Source organism: Mobula birostris, chromosome 4, assembly GCF_030028105.1.
Source record: "Mobula birostris isolate sMobBir1 chromosome 4, sMobBir1.hap1, whole genome shotgun sequence".
NCBI classification, from domain to species: domain Eukaryota; kingdom Metazoa; phylum Chordata; class Chondrichthyes; order Myliobatiformes; family Myliobatidae; genus Mobula; species Mobula birostris.
Window position 1 is genome coordinate 76570612 of NC_092373.1, and position 14857 is coordinate 76585468.

Below are 14857 nucleotides of genomic sequence, written 5' to 3' on the forward strand. Positions count from 1 at the left end.
TCCCCTACTTTTTCCAGAAGATTATTTATGTCCTCCTTAGTGAAGACAGAACTAAAATAGTTTTTAAATTGGTCTGCCATGTCCTTGTTCCCTATGATCAATTCACCTGTTTCTGACTGTAAGGGACCTACATTTGTCTTAACCAATCTTTTTCTTTTCCCAGATCTATAAAAGCTTTTACAGTCAGTTTTTATGTTCCCTGCCAGTTTTCTCTAATAATCTTTTTTCCTTTTCCTAATTAAGCCCTTTGTCCTCCTCTGCTGGACTCTGAATTTCTCCCAGTCCTCAGGTGTGCTGCTTTTTCTGGCTAATTTGTATGCTTCTTCTTTGGAATTGATACTATCCCTGATTTCCCTTGTCAGCCTCGGGTGCACTACCTTCCCTGGTTTATTCTTTTGCCAAACTGGGATGAGCAATTGTTGTAGTTCATCCATGCGATCTTTAAATGATTGCCATTGCATATCCACCGTTAACCCTTTAAGTATCATTTGCCAGTCTATCTTAGCTAATTCATGTCTCATACCTTCAAAGTTATCCTTCTTTAAGTTCAGAACCTTTGTTTCTGAATTAACTATGTCACTCTCCATCTTAATGAAGAACTCCACCATATTATGATCACTCTTACCCCCCAGGGGGCTGTCACAACAAGATTGCTAATTAACCCTTCCTCATTGCTCAACACCCAGTCTAGAATGGCCTGCTCTCTAGTTGGTTCAGAAAACCATCCCGCATACATTCCAAGAAATCCTCTTCCTCAGCACCCTTACCAATTTGGTTCATCCAATCTATATGTAGATTGAAGTCACCCATTATAACTGCTGTTCCTTTATTGCACACATTTCTAATTTCCTGTTTAGTGCCATCCCCAACCTCACTACTACTGTTAGGTGGCCTGTACACAACTCCCACCAGCGTTTTCTGTCCCTTAGTATTATGCGGCTCTACCCATATCGATTCCACATCCTCCCGGCTAATGTCCTTCCTTTCTATTGCATTAATCTCCTCTCGAACCAGCAATGCTACCCCACCTCCTTTTCTTTTATGTCTATTCCTCCTGAATATTGAATATCCCTTAATGTTGAGCTCCCATCCTTAGTCACCCTGGAGCCATGTCTCTGTGATCCCAACTATATCATATTCATTAATAACTATCTTCACATTCAATTCACCCACCTTGTTACGAATGCTCCTTGCATTAACACGCAAAGCCTTCAGGCTTGCTTTTACAACACTCTTAGCCCTTATACAATTATGTTGAAAAGTGGCCCTTTTTGACTTTTGCCCTGGATTTGCCTGCCTGCCACTTTTACTTTTCATCTTACTACTTTTTGCTTCTACCCTCATTTTACACCCCTCTGTCTCTCTGCACTTGTTCCCCTCACCCTGCCACATTAGTTTAAATCCTCCTGAGCAACAGTAGCAAACGCTCCCCCTAGGACATTGGTTCCAGTCCAGCCCAGGTGCAGACTGTCCTGTTTGTACCGGTCCCACCTCCTCCAGAACTGGTTCCAATGCCCCAGAAATTTGAATCCCTCCCCCTTGCACCATTTTTCAAGCCACGTATTCATCTGATATATCCTCCTATTTCTACTCTGACTAGCACGTTGCACTGGTAGCAATCCAGGTTCTTTTTTTTTTCTCACTTTTTCTGCTTAGTAGGTTTTTTTTGTTATCATAATTTTTTTTCAATCCTTAAGATAATGTTTTTTTGAGACATTGTAAGTGTTACTTCAATGTACTCGTGTTATTTCTTTTGTATAATATAACAATAAAAAGATTTGAAAAGAAAGAAAAAATACTACACGAGATTATAGATTATATACTGCACCAAAACAATCTTTTGCCCAGTAGTCCATGCTGACCATCAAACAGTCACTATACTAAAGCTATACCATTCATTTATTTGTTGAGATACAACACGGAACAGGCCCTTCCGGCCCTTTGATCTGTGCGGCCCAATAAACCCCGATTTAACCCTAGCCTAATCCTGGGACTATTTACAATGACCAACTGACCTACCAACCTATCTTTGGACTGCAGCAGGAACCTGGAGCGCCCGTTGTTGTGTGGAGAACGTACAAACTCCTTACGGACAGCAGCGGGAATTGAATCTGTGTTACTGGTACTGTAAAGTGTTGTGCTAACCAGCATGCTTCCATCCCACCTTAATCCCCTTGTATTCCCTCCACACTCCTGTGAACTCATATATGGTTCTAGCACTCGCCTACCCTCTAGGAACTATTTACAGTGGCTAAATAACCAAATGATCTGCAAATTTTTGTGGCATGCACCTGCACCATCTCAGGGAGAATGTTTAAACTCCATACATTTCAGCATTGAAGGTTAGTATCAAACGTGGGTCACTGGAGCTGTGGGACAGCAGCTCTAGGATAGTCAAAGGATACAGAAAGACCTGGCCTAAGTAATTATCCTCCACAGGCAAAGCAACAACATGCAGACCACAACAGTGGATAAAGTATGTGGGATTGGAGTAATATGCTACTAAGGACTGGCTAATGGACTTACAACAGGTCATAGGACTAGTCATTTTCAGGACTGAAGGTTGTGATAACTGAGGTATGCTGGAGCCCCATATGTTTAGAATCTATGTCAGTTTTCAAATGTAATATATCAAATTCTCTGATGACATAAATCTTTGTGGTACAATGTTGAAAGGCTTCAACGGGCAAAAATGTGTCAGGTAGAATACACTAATGGAAAAAACAAGGAACTTGGTTGTAAAAACAGAAAATAGAGTGATACAGTACCCGTAATATTTTATGGAGGTCTGATCTTCTTAATTAAAGAAAGTTGTATTTGCAATAGAGTGAGTGTAATGATGTTTCTCCAAATTGATTCCTGAGATGGGCAGGGAGGGGTTGTTCCCCTATGAGGAGAGATTAAACAGGCTGAGTCTTTGCAGAGGAATGGAAGACAATCTCCCTGAATCATATGGTGGTGACAACATAGTTGTCAAAACAAGGTTTCTCCAAGCTAAGATAGCTAGAATCTGGAGTCAATGTATAAGAGAATGGCCTTTCAAGACTGCAATGAAAGGACATTTAATCTTACAGTGAGTGATAAACCATTTGAATTCTCTACTGCTGGACTGTGAAGACTCAGTTGGTGAGCATATTCCAGATAGAAATGCGTAACATTTTGGATATTGTAGAAATCTAAGAATATGGTGTTAGCAAGGGCAAGTGCCTCTGAGGTAAAATTCAGTTACAATCACACTGAATGGTGAAACAAGAAGTTAGCTATTTCCAATAGTTATATCCTTATGGGAAGTAACACCCCATTGATGGAATTCTCCACCTCTCTCCCAACCTAGTCAATTGCCTTCTAACGTCTTGCACTGACAAAAGCTTTTTCCACTCTTTTAAATGTGCTTGACAATTAGGCTACATCCTCACTAGGCTGGATAATTTTGAAAACGCCGGTTTCGAGTAAAAATGACAGACGTCCACACCAAGCATTTTTCAAAATATCTCCGTCCACATTAGATGGATATTTGGGCGAGTCTCCTCCTACTGGGCATGCACAGGACACAGAAAGCAAGCGAAGAGGGAACGGTATACCTAGTGCGCGTTTGTCCAGTTACAGACTAGAAAACTGTAAAGGAATTGCTGTTGGCTCTCGTGCAGGCGGACTTAAAACTAAAAAACAACAAATACTGGAGGCAACCGACAGGGAGTTCACGGACAGTATGACCCGGCTGACGACAAACATTGAAAAACTGACTAACTCTGTTGCATTAATAAAGCACCTTGTTAAATGTAGAAAACATGTCTGCATCAGTGTTATCTTGTATTTCCATACAACATTACATTAGGCTGTTACACATCTATTGTTAGAGAAGTGTTGCATAAATAAGTAAACCACCTTCATACAAGTAGGACAGAAAACAGGGCAAAGCGAGTATACTTATTTATTCAGTAAGCTATGGGTCAAAGTATTTGATGAGTATATTTCTAAATCTTCTGGCTTCAGTCTCGTTGCCATCTGTTCTAAAATTGTTAGGTTGTGTGGGGGGTTGCGTTCAAGAAAACAATGAAATGCTGCGCTGCCAGCATCTGTTCCAGCACGTCATGACAGTGTTTTAAAATAGTCAAAAAAGCTCACTTTACAATTTAACTTTCACGCCGTTCACACCAATTGCGCGTTATAACAGCCGTCCGGCAGTGCTTGTGCAGTACCAAGCAGAAGCAGAAAAAGCAGCGTTGTTGTGGTGGTGTCATGACAGCGTTTTAAAATCTCTCCGTTTACCCCGTCCACACTAAAATGTGCAACAATCGTTTTTAAATTTACACACTCTGGTGAGTGTTTTAGAAAAGGCCATTTTCAGAGGATGAAAACGCTGTTTCAATGTGGACGGAGGGTCAAAACAAAGAGAAAAAGATTTGTTTTCAAAATTATCCGGCGTAGTGAGGATGTAGCCTAGAGACATTCACACACTGCTACAAAACATATTCACAATATAAACAGTAACATGCACAACATGCTGTAGAAACTCAACAGCTCAGGCAGCATCTATGGAAAGGAATAAATAATTGATGTTTTGGCCTGAGATCCTTTATCAAGCCATTCATCTTCCTCCCGAGTCCTATTTTCCATATGTTGTAATATGAGCAAAGTTACTGGAGAGACTGGTTGATCTAGAAATGTCTTATTCAACAAAAAAGAGCAGCAGGCATCATATTGAGACATTCTTGAGGAAAGAAGTCTGTTCAGCTTAATATTATATCACATTTTACATGCTAAAGCTCAAAGAAAACAGGACAATTCTATAGTTACAATGTATCAACAGTGCATCCTTTAAATTACAGATAATTTTCACATCACACACAAAATGCTGGTGGAATGCAGCAGGCCAGGCAGCATTTATAGGAAGAAGTAAAGTCGACGTTTCGGGCCGCATCTATAGGAAGAAGTAAAGTCGACGTTTCGGGCCGAGTCCCTCCGCCAGTCCTGACAAGGGGTCCCGGTCCGAAACGTCAACTGTACTTCTTCCTATAGATGCTGCCTGGCCTGCTGCATTCCACCAGAATTTTGTGTGTGTTGCCTGAATTTCCAGCATCTGCAGATTTTCTCGTGTTTGTAATTTTCACACCTCCTTCTTCGCACCCGCACTCTAGACACCCAGATTGAATGTTAATCAGCATTGTCTGGATTTCAATTAACTGGTTTCCACAGCTCCAGAAAACTAGTGTTCAGGGATGCATTTCAAACTTAATCTACATTCCACGTTCAGATCCATAGATTGGTTGGTGAAGTAAATATTTGCTATAATCCCCAACTCCAGAATGCACCCTAACATCTAGCATCTGCTGAATCTCTTGTCTTCACCATATTAAAAAAAAGGGAAGTATTAATCCAAGAATTAAAAAATGAGATTCATTTTGTACTAAACAAATCACCTATCATTTTGGCAAAAGTCAGTGAGATTTACTGACTGGGCAAAAACAAAGTGGTCAAAATGAACTTTAATGTGGGGAAGTGAGGTGATACACTTCAGTAACATAATTAGAAGGACAGATTATTATGTAAATGGAGAGAGTGAAAGTGAGTGAAGTACTGAGTGATCTTAGTGTTTTAATTCACGAATCATAAAAAGCTAGCAGGCAGATCCAGCAAGCAGTTAAGGAGGGAAATGACATTCCTGCAAAAGGTTTGGAGTTAAGTAGGGAGGTTTTGTGGCAACTGTACAGAGAGTTGTGGAAGTTGTTATGTGCTTGAATGCTATATATAGTTTTGATCCCCTTACCTAAATAAAGGTTTTGTAATATTGGAGGAAGTGCAAACAAACTTTATCAGGCTGGTTCTTGCAACAAGAGTGTTATCCAACTAAGGTAGACTAAATAGCTTGGACTAGTACTCGTTGGGATTTAGAAGTATAAATGGTAACCGTTATTCAGACATATCAGATCCTAAAAGGACTTGACAGGAAACGCTGGGATGTTTTTACTTGCTGGGAGAGTTTCAAACAAGGGGACATAACTATAAGATAAGGGGCAGGTCCTATAAAACTAATGTATGTAGAAATTTCTTTTGTCAGCAGGTGGTGAATCTCTAGAATTCTTTGCTCTAGTGGGTACTGGTAGTTGAGTCAGGAGAGATATATCCAGTGGTGGTGGATAAGTACTCTATGGAATGAGGAACAAAGTAATATGGAGAAATGCACAGATCAGCATTGATTATTTAATGTTGAGTGATATGTGAAAGGACTGGCCTAATCCTGCTCCTATTTCTTTGTGTTGTCACATTATCTTCAAATGAATAGGCCATGTCCGATTTCCCAACTGTGCTTTGTGCTGAGATGAGGGACTAGATGTGAAATGAATCCTGCCTATCAGGTCAGTATCTTTCAGAACAGGACTGGAATCATTGCAGAGTCCAGGGATGGAGTGGGAGGACACGTGTGCTAGCATGGGATCTCCAGTTCATCCTGTGCTGCTGCACTGTTGCAGAATTCTGGAACACAATGATATACATTTTACATCAGGCTGATGGTTTGCCAGCTGGCCATTTACTTTTCACTTATGAATAAAAAAAGGTTTTTGTGTCCAAAGATATATTAGAGAAAAACAAAATGTTAAATGTAGAAGGGAATTGTATTGCACATCACAGCTTAGTATCTTTAATATACGTGGAAACTGAGCCTGCGTGTGTTTATCAAGTCAATGAATCAGTTGAGCATGCACTACACTATGTTCTGAATTTTTATTTCTTTACAATAAAGCATCACAAACAGAACTTATTGCAATATTGTGAAGCAGATTGAATGCTTGTCTTCTCAGTATCTATCAAGTAGAACTTAACGTTTTCTTCATGTGAATAGTTATTATTTAGAAGTGGTGTAGTTTGTATGGGAGGGACTTCCCCAGATTCTCCACCCTCTGGCTAAAAAGAGATGAGGAGGTATTTCTTAAGCCAGAGGGTGGTGAATCTGGGGAATTCACTATGTAAATTTAAAGTGGAGATGAATAGGTTCTTGATTAATTAGGGCCTGAATGGTTATGGGCAGAAGGCAGTGAATGTGGTGAGAGGGATCATAAGTCAGTCATGATGGAAGAGTGGACCACACTCAGTGGGCCAAATGGCCTAATTCTGCTCCTTGGTATTATGGACTTGATTAAAATGAGGAAATACAGTTTCACCTACAATCCTTGTTTTCTGAGGGATGACTACTCTAATGAAGAATTTCTTAGCACAGGAATGAAAATGTATCTGAAAGAAATACATTCAAGAATATTTATCGATGGCTCAAAATGGAATTGTAAAGCTAACAAATCAATTATTTTCTTGTGACTATAACTGATGGAAGTGAAAAAAATTAAATGCAGATCAATTGGTTTGGCTGACATTTCGTTGGTTCTTGTTGGAATTTGAAACAAGATATCTTGAGAACTTTTTCTCAGTCTGCTATCACTCTAGATCTATATAAACAAATGCTACGATAGAGAGTTTAGCTTTATTTGTCAAACATTTGTCAAAATATCAAAACATACAGTGAAATGCATTATTTTGTATTAACAACCAACAGTCTGAGGATTGTGCTAGGGGCAGCCTTCAAGTTTTGCCAAACTTCCGGTGCCAACGTAGCATGCCCACAACATATTAACCCTAACTATACGTCTTTGGAATACTCGAGCAATTTGATTACCAAGACTGAGGTACCAGCCCAGGCAGCATCTCTACGGACAAAGACACCAGGTGAGTGAGAACACAAGGACAAAGGCAGCAGGAGAATGGGAATGTCACTGCTTACAACTGCCCCCAAGATGTGGGCCAGGCCATCTTGTCTCCAGATCTAAATATTGGGCTTTCCTATACACTAACACATGACCAGATGATTCAGGAAGGTACTTTACAATACCTTGTGACAAGGAACTTGGGATTTGTGGCAAATACTTGACTTGAAAGGGACACCACATTTCATAAATGAACAAAAAAAATTGTCTTTAACAGGGGTCAAAAAATCACGGTTTAGTGTCTAAGTGAGGCCAGGTCATCTTTTACCAGGGAAGGTCAGATAAGTCATGTTACTCGGGATGCACATAAGGGAATGCGAAAGCTTCAGAAAGTTACCTCTACTGAGTCAATTAAGTTGGTGGCATTGGAGTACCATATTTAAAATGATGGCCTGAAAGAGATATACCAAGACTTTTGGAATGAGGCCAGAAATAAAGATTAGATAGGACTGCATTTCCTAATCAAAAGAATTATTTAGAATGCTACCTCTTAGTTATTGTTCATTAATATGTTTAAAAATTATGATAGTAATGGACAGTGATCATTTAGCAACTCATGCTAAAAAGATGAATGATAAAAGGCAGGTAGCTAACCAGGAACCCTTCATACTAATCTTACCTTAATGCCTATTTTAGAGTACAAAGAAGGACTGGAAGAAAATGGCAATTGCTAATCACAGCAGCTAGAATCATTGTTTATTGTGCTGCTCATCAATCCAGTTATGAAAGGAACATTTCTCCTGGTGTGGGCTGTCTATGTATTTTTTACTATTATACTTAAACAATTATAGGAGCCATCTGTTATTGGTGAATTGATAAAGCCACTTCATTTTCAATCCTTTGGATACATACTCTTTGAAAAAACATCTTGCATACAGTATTGATACAAAAGGAAACCTCAAATTATTTAGGTATCTGAAACAACAGGGCTAAAATTTGGGGTGTAGGATTAAGAGATTTAGAAGGGATCTGAGGCTGATTTTTTTTCACACATGGAGTGATTAGAATCTGAAATGCGCTGGCCGAGTGGATGATGGAGGCAGGTACTCTCACATTTAAAAAATAGGTGAGCATTTGAATCACCATGGTAAAAAAAGATGCGAATGAAATGCTGAGTAATGTATTCAGCATAGGTAAATGGTTGACATGCATATAATTGTCCAACGAGCCTGATCCTGTGACACTGTGACATTTTTCCTCACACTTTACCAAATAGATTGGTATATGGTACGCTAGCAAATAATGCCCAACAAAGTTACTTAATCTTAACCATTTGTTTTTAATGACAGTGGTTCGGGAAACAATGTCATGTGGATATTGGGCAAGCTTCTTGCTCTTCATTGAATGGCACAGGAAAGTATGGTATCTTTTACTTGAAAATCTAAATTCTCTACAAGAGTTACTAAAATTAAATGCGGGCCTAAAAAGATATTGGCCCAACTTCATGTATCACATCCTTTTTTTCCAGTTCTTTTGTTTGTCCTGAAACACTTCAATGTGCATTAAATACCTGGAAAGAAAGGTTAGCTACCTGGAGCTGTGATTTTTGTGGTAGCAACAATATTGGGGAATAAACAAATAAATAAAATTATTACTATTAAATAATTATGCAAGTCAATAAGGAAATATATTGTTCCTGGAGAATCTAAATATTGTATGACAGTTGCTTTAATAATATTGCTAAGATATTCAATTAAAAACATGTGGATTGAATGTACCACTGAATGCTGGGTGTAAGACATAACCATATGGGCAGGAGAAAACCCGAACTCTAATTTATTGGGAGGGACATTCATTGTATATACTGGCATTACTAGAAACAAAGGAAAACTAGTTTTTCCACAACTTAGAAATCAGAGTCAGTGTTAATAGATTTCATTTTATTGCAATAAGTCACTAATGGAATGGTCACAAATACCTCAGTCTTAATTATATTTATTGATATTTATTACATCTTTGGTGCCTTTTTTTAAAGTAATGCCTTACAGAATTACAGAAGTGAAATTTATTTAGGTCTCTGAGCTGCTTGCAGAGGAGTCTTGCTAGTCATGTTGTGTTAATGACCACAAGGCACAGGATGTAAAAATCTATCTATCTATATACTACTGAAACTCTCATGCTCTGTCTGTCTGCCTGTTTGTGACCTCCAATTAGCGCAAACGGTGCATTACAGTGGCACTTTTTTTGGCTATTTCATTAAAATGTGCTAATTTACAGAATGCAGGCAAAGTTCAGGGTTATATATTCGTATAAAATTGCTCATTCGCCAAAAATCAACAGACTGGCTTTCACCTGAGACCCGATCGGCCATCATGGAAATCGGGACGCGACAGCCTGACGCATGCGCATGGCCAGCTTCAGCAGCGACACCTACGGGAGCAAAAGGGCAGGGCAGCTCTACTTCGAGGGATCACATTCTGCTAATCACCATCAGCATGTGCAGGACTGGGACAGATTTAACTGCCACCCATCAATAAGAGATAATTAAATCTTATTGTAATGACATACTTCGAGACACCCATAAAACCCTTTGCTGCAGTCAAAGAACAGCGGAGACTATATCACGTTCATTTAGGAGAGCGCCAACCGTATCATCAAGAATAATCTGCATCCTTTGGTGTTACTGCTTCGTATCTTCTATCCAGCATTAGGGTAAAAAAAAAATGGTCAGCCTAATTATGCCGTGTGGAAAGGGAAGGGGGACATTATGGTCAAGAGATAATGCCAAACGTCAGGAAGTGGCAAGGAGAGGAAGGGAACAAGAATCAGATGAGACTAGGGCCGCACGACTCCAAGATCAAAGAGTCAGGACAAAAAAAGATGAGAGAAGAAGAGACAGAGGAGGAGAGGCATGTACATCTCTAGGATCAGAGACAAACAACAAACAGCAGAAGAGATGAAGAGACGGGGGATGAAAGGACTGCATGTCTCTAGAATGACACTGAGAGGAACAAGGGTGGCAGATAAACCAGAAATGATGCCATCAGAAGTGTCCTTCATTAAAAGAGGAACAGCTATATTTGCTTTGCTACGCGTCGATTTTCTTTAATAAACTGAGGTTTTCTACTTCAGTTTCTAAAGCAAAGCAGTACCCATAGCATTCAGGAAAATTTAATGTTCATTCTGGTCACATGAGATTGCACTACCCTTCTCTCAAAGGGTGCCCCAATGGGTCACCCTGTTGTCTAGTAAGATATAAATCTAGACCTATTTAAGGTAATGTAATGGTGTATCTTATATATTCAATATGGTTGTTTTGTCTGTTAGAACAGTTTCCAAAGTCAGCAGATCCACCAAATTGTCGTTCCATTGCATTGCATTAGGTTTTATATGATCACTTCTAGGTTCTAGTGGCAATTTCAAATTTCCATGATATTACATAAAAAATTAACACTATCTTTTACTCATACATATTGATTAAGTGATTTGGTAATCTTTCTCTTATTCATTTTCACTTGAAGACCTGATTTCCAATCCTTGAGGAATAAGCTTTCAGTGTGGCTTAGTTTGCAAAGTTTCTTCTGAGTCAGAAAACTATTACAGTGATAAGAACCAAAATCTAAACCAACGTTCAATGCAGTTAATACTAGAATACACACAATTAAGATAACAGCTATGCTATATTGGCAGTGGGGCAGAATATGGGGTGCTAGAAGGTTCAGATATCTCCTTTAAGTGTGGGGTAAGTCCTCTCGTTCAGTGCTGTTGGCGCCTTGTTTTTTTTTGTGGGTTTTTAAAATTTACTTATTACTGCTCAGCTGATCTTAAGTCGGGTTTCTTCTCCTCCAGAGTTACATGATTGTTATAAAGGGTTATGACCAGTAATATATTAAAATTGTGCTCTTGGAACATTATGGGGAGTTATTCACCAATCAAGAGAAAGAAAATCTTACTAAACCTGAAAAAGGAAAGAGTGGATATAGCCTTATTGCAGGAGACACATTTAAATGATAAGGAACATCTAAAACTGCAACAGAGTGGATTTGATCAAGTCTATTTTTCATCTTTTAATACCAGGAGTAGGGGGGCTGGTCATTTTAATTCGGAAGAACTTACCGTTTTAGTTATTAGACTGCATTAAGGATAAGTATGGGAGATTTGTGATTGTTAAGGTTTCAATATATGGAGAGGAATATGGTATTCTCAATGTTTACTGCCCTCCAGCTCATCCTCTCAAATTCCTAACAGATGCTTTTCCAAACTTACAAGCTTTTCATTACAAAACATCATTGTAGGTGGGGATTTTAATTGTCTCATGGACCCATTGATGGACAGAGTTCCTAGTGGTCCCCCATTGCTCTCCTCACAGCCCAAACAAATCATGGGCTTATATGGAGAACTCAGACTTGTGGATGTCTGGAGGTTGTTATATCCCTCAGACAAAGACTTCACATTTTTTTCTAATCCACACAATTGTTACACCAGAATAGACATTTCTCTAACCCCCAAAACGCTCCTAGATTTAGTTGTATCCTGCACAATTGGAAATATCGCTATTTCTGACCATGCAGCAGTATATTTAAATATTAAGCCCAAAGATAATTCAGCACGATCTAGATATTGGAGGCTGAATCCTTTTATTCTAAAAGATAATAAATTTATAGACTACTTTACTTCCGAATTCAAAACTTTCCTATCTATTAATTCCAAATCAGCTAGTAGTGCAACGATGCACTGGGAAACTTTTGAACATGGAAGATAGAGAGAGCAGTGTGAAGTGTGCTAGTTTGCTGTGGCATTTTGAGATAAAGAAGGAAGACTGTTGGATCTCTTAACGAACATTAAGATGAGTAGATCCCCAGGACCTGATGGGAGATAGACCAGGTTATTGAGAGGGGCAAGGGATTTTTGGGGCCTTGACCAATATCTTTATGTCCTCCCTAGCCACAGATGAGGTCCTGGAGTATGGTGAGAAGAGGAGAATCCTGGAAACTATGGACCAGTGAGACCCATATTAGTGTTAGGCAAATTACTGGACAGATTCTTAGGGATAGGATTTAGGAGTACTTGGATATATATATATATATATATATATATATATACACACATACACACACACACACACACACACACACATACATATATATATACACACATACATACACCCACACATACTGAACATAATCTTGGATGGATGGGCCAGTAAATTTGCAGATAGTATGAAGATTGGCAGTATTATGGATAGTGTAGAGGACTGGCAAAGAATACAGCAGGATATTGGTCAGTTGCAGATAAGGGTGGTGAAACAGCAAACAGAGTTTTACCCAGCTAGATGTGAAGTGTTGCACTTTGGGAACTCAAATATAGAGATAGTACAAGACCCTTAACAGTGTTGACGTGTAGAAGGATCTTAGGGTCCAGGTCCATAGCTCCATGAGAGTGGCTACGCAGGTTGATAGTGTGGTAAAGAAGGCATGTAGCATGCTTATCTTGATTAGTTGAGCTGAAGAGTCAGGAAGTTATGTTGCAGCTTTATAAAACATTACTTAGACGCCATCTGAAGTATTGCTTTCAATTGTAGTCACCCCAATATAGGAAGGATATTGTGGCTTTGGGGAGGGTGCAGAAGAGGTTTACCAGGATGTTGCCTCGGTCAGAGGTCAAACAAATGAGCTTCTTTCTCTAGAGTGTTGGAGGCTGAGAGATTTGATAGAGGTTTATAAGTTTATGAGAGGCATAAATAGTGTAGTCAGACAGTATTTTCCCCCTAGGGTTAAAATATTTAATATCCAAGAACATGCATTTTAGATGAGGGGTTAAGTTCAAAGAAAATGCGTGGGGCATATTTTATTTGCATAGAGAATAGTGGGTGCCAAGAGTCGGTGGTGATGGAACCAAACACAAGAGAGGTGTTCAAAAAGCTCTTAAATAGGCACATAAATGTCCTGGAAATGGATATTCTGTAGCAGAAAGGATTAGTTTAATTGGGCATTGATTCCTTATTTAATTGATTTGGTATAACAAGATGGGCCAAATGGCCTGTTCCTGAGCTGTTCTATGTTCTATGTTAAAATTGCAGCAAGTAAGCTAGACAGGAATTTAAAATTGCAAAAGGTCTCTAATTAGTATGGGAAAACAAAAGTGGATTAACCTCAAAAGATGCAAGTATAAATTCATCTATGTTTGAACAAAAATGGAGTCACCTAAGTATGATTTTAAATGGTGTTAAGCAAAGCAGGGGAATTCAAATGATCACTAAAATGTAAGGTACAGAAAACAATAGAAAAGCCTAATGGAATGACCACAAAATACTCTGCAGATGCTGGGGTCAAAGCAACACTCATAACACGCTGGAGGAACTCAGCAGGTCGGGCAGCATTCCTGGAAACCTTCGTCAGGAAACCAGTCCTGACGAAGGGTTCCGGCCCGAAACGTTGACTGATCGTTTCCACGGCTGCTGCCCGAACTGCTGAGTTCCTCCAGCATGTTGTGTTTAATGGAATGACCATCTTTGTGACCAAAGTAATGAAACACTGTAGCAAGTAAGTTTGCTAAACTATGCAAACAATAAGTAGATCATATCTGGAGTACTGTCTGTAGTTCTGTCTAATGTTCCGTAGGACTGGAGGCTGGTGTCAATATTGGGAGAGCTGTCCCACCGGATATTCAAGCAAATTCAAAACAAAATATTTTGGCCTTTGATTTCCTTTGGCACATTATGTCTGTGGTCACAGCTAGCCTGACAGAATTGTACTCACAGAATCATACCTTACACACAATGTTCACTTCTATTGCAATTCCCGAGTACATTCTGTCCTAGTGACAGGATAGACACAGCAGAGCTGGTACAAAAGACGCTGATTAGGCAGTATCTACGCAAGCAAGTGGACAATCAAACTTTCATGTCAAGAACCCTTTGTTTATCCAATTCATTTCATAGATATTGTCCTTCCCACCAAATGACTCCAGCATCTTGTGTAACTCCTGATTCCAGAATTTCGCAGTCTCTTGTGCCCCCACTGATGGTAGATCAGTGTACAGGTGGGAGGCCCATGGATTCTCATCATTGGTTTCAGGTCTCATAGCATCGGGTAAGATGAGGACAAAGAAATCTCTTCATTTAATTTCAAGAGGAAATGCTCTGTCATGTTGCTTATTTTCAT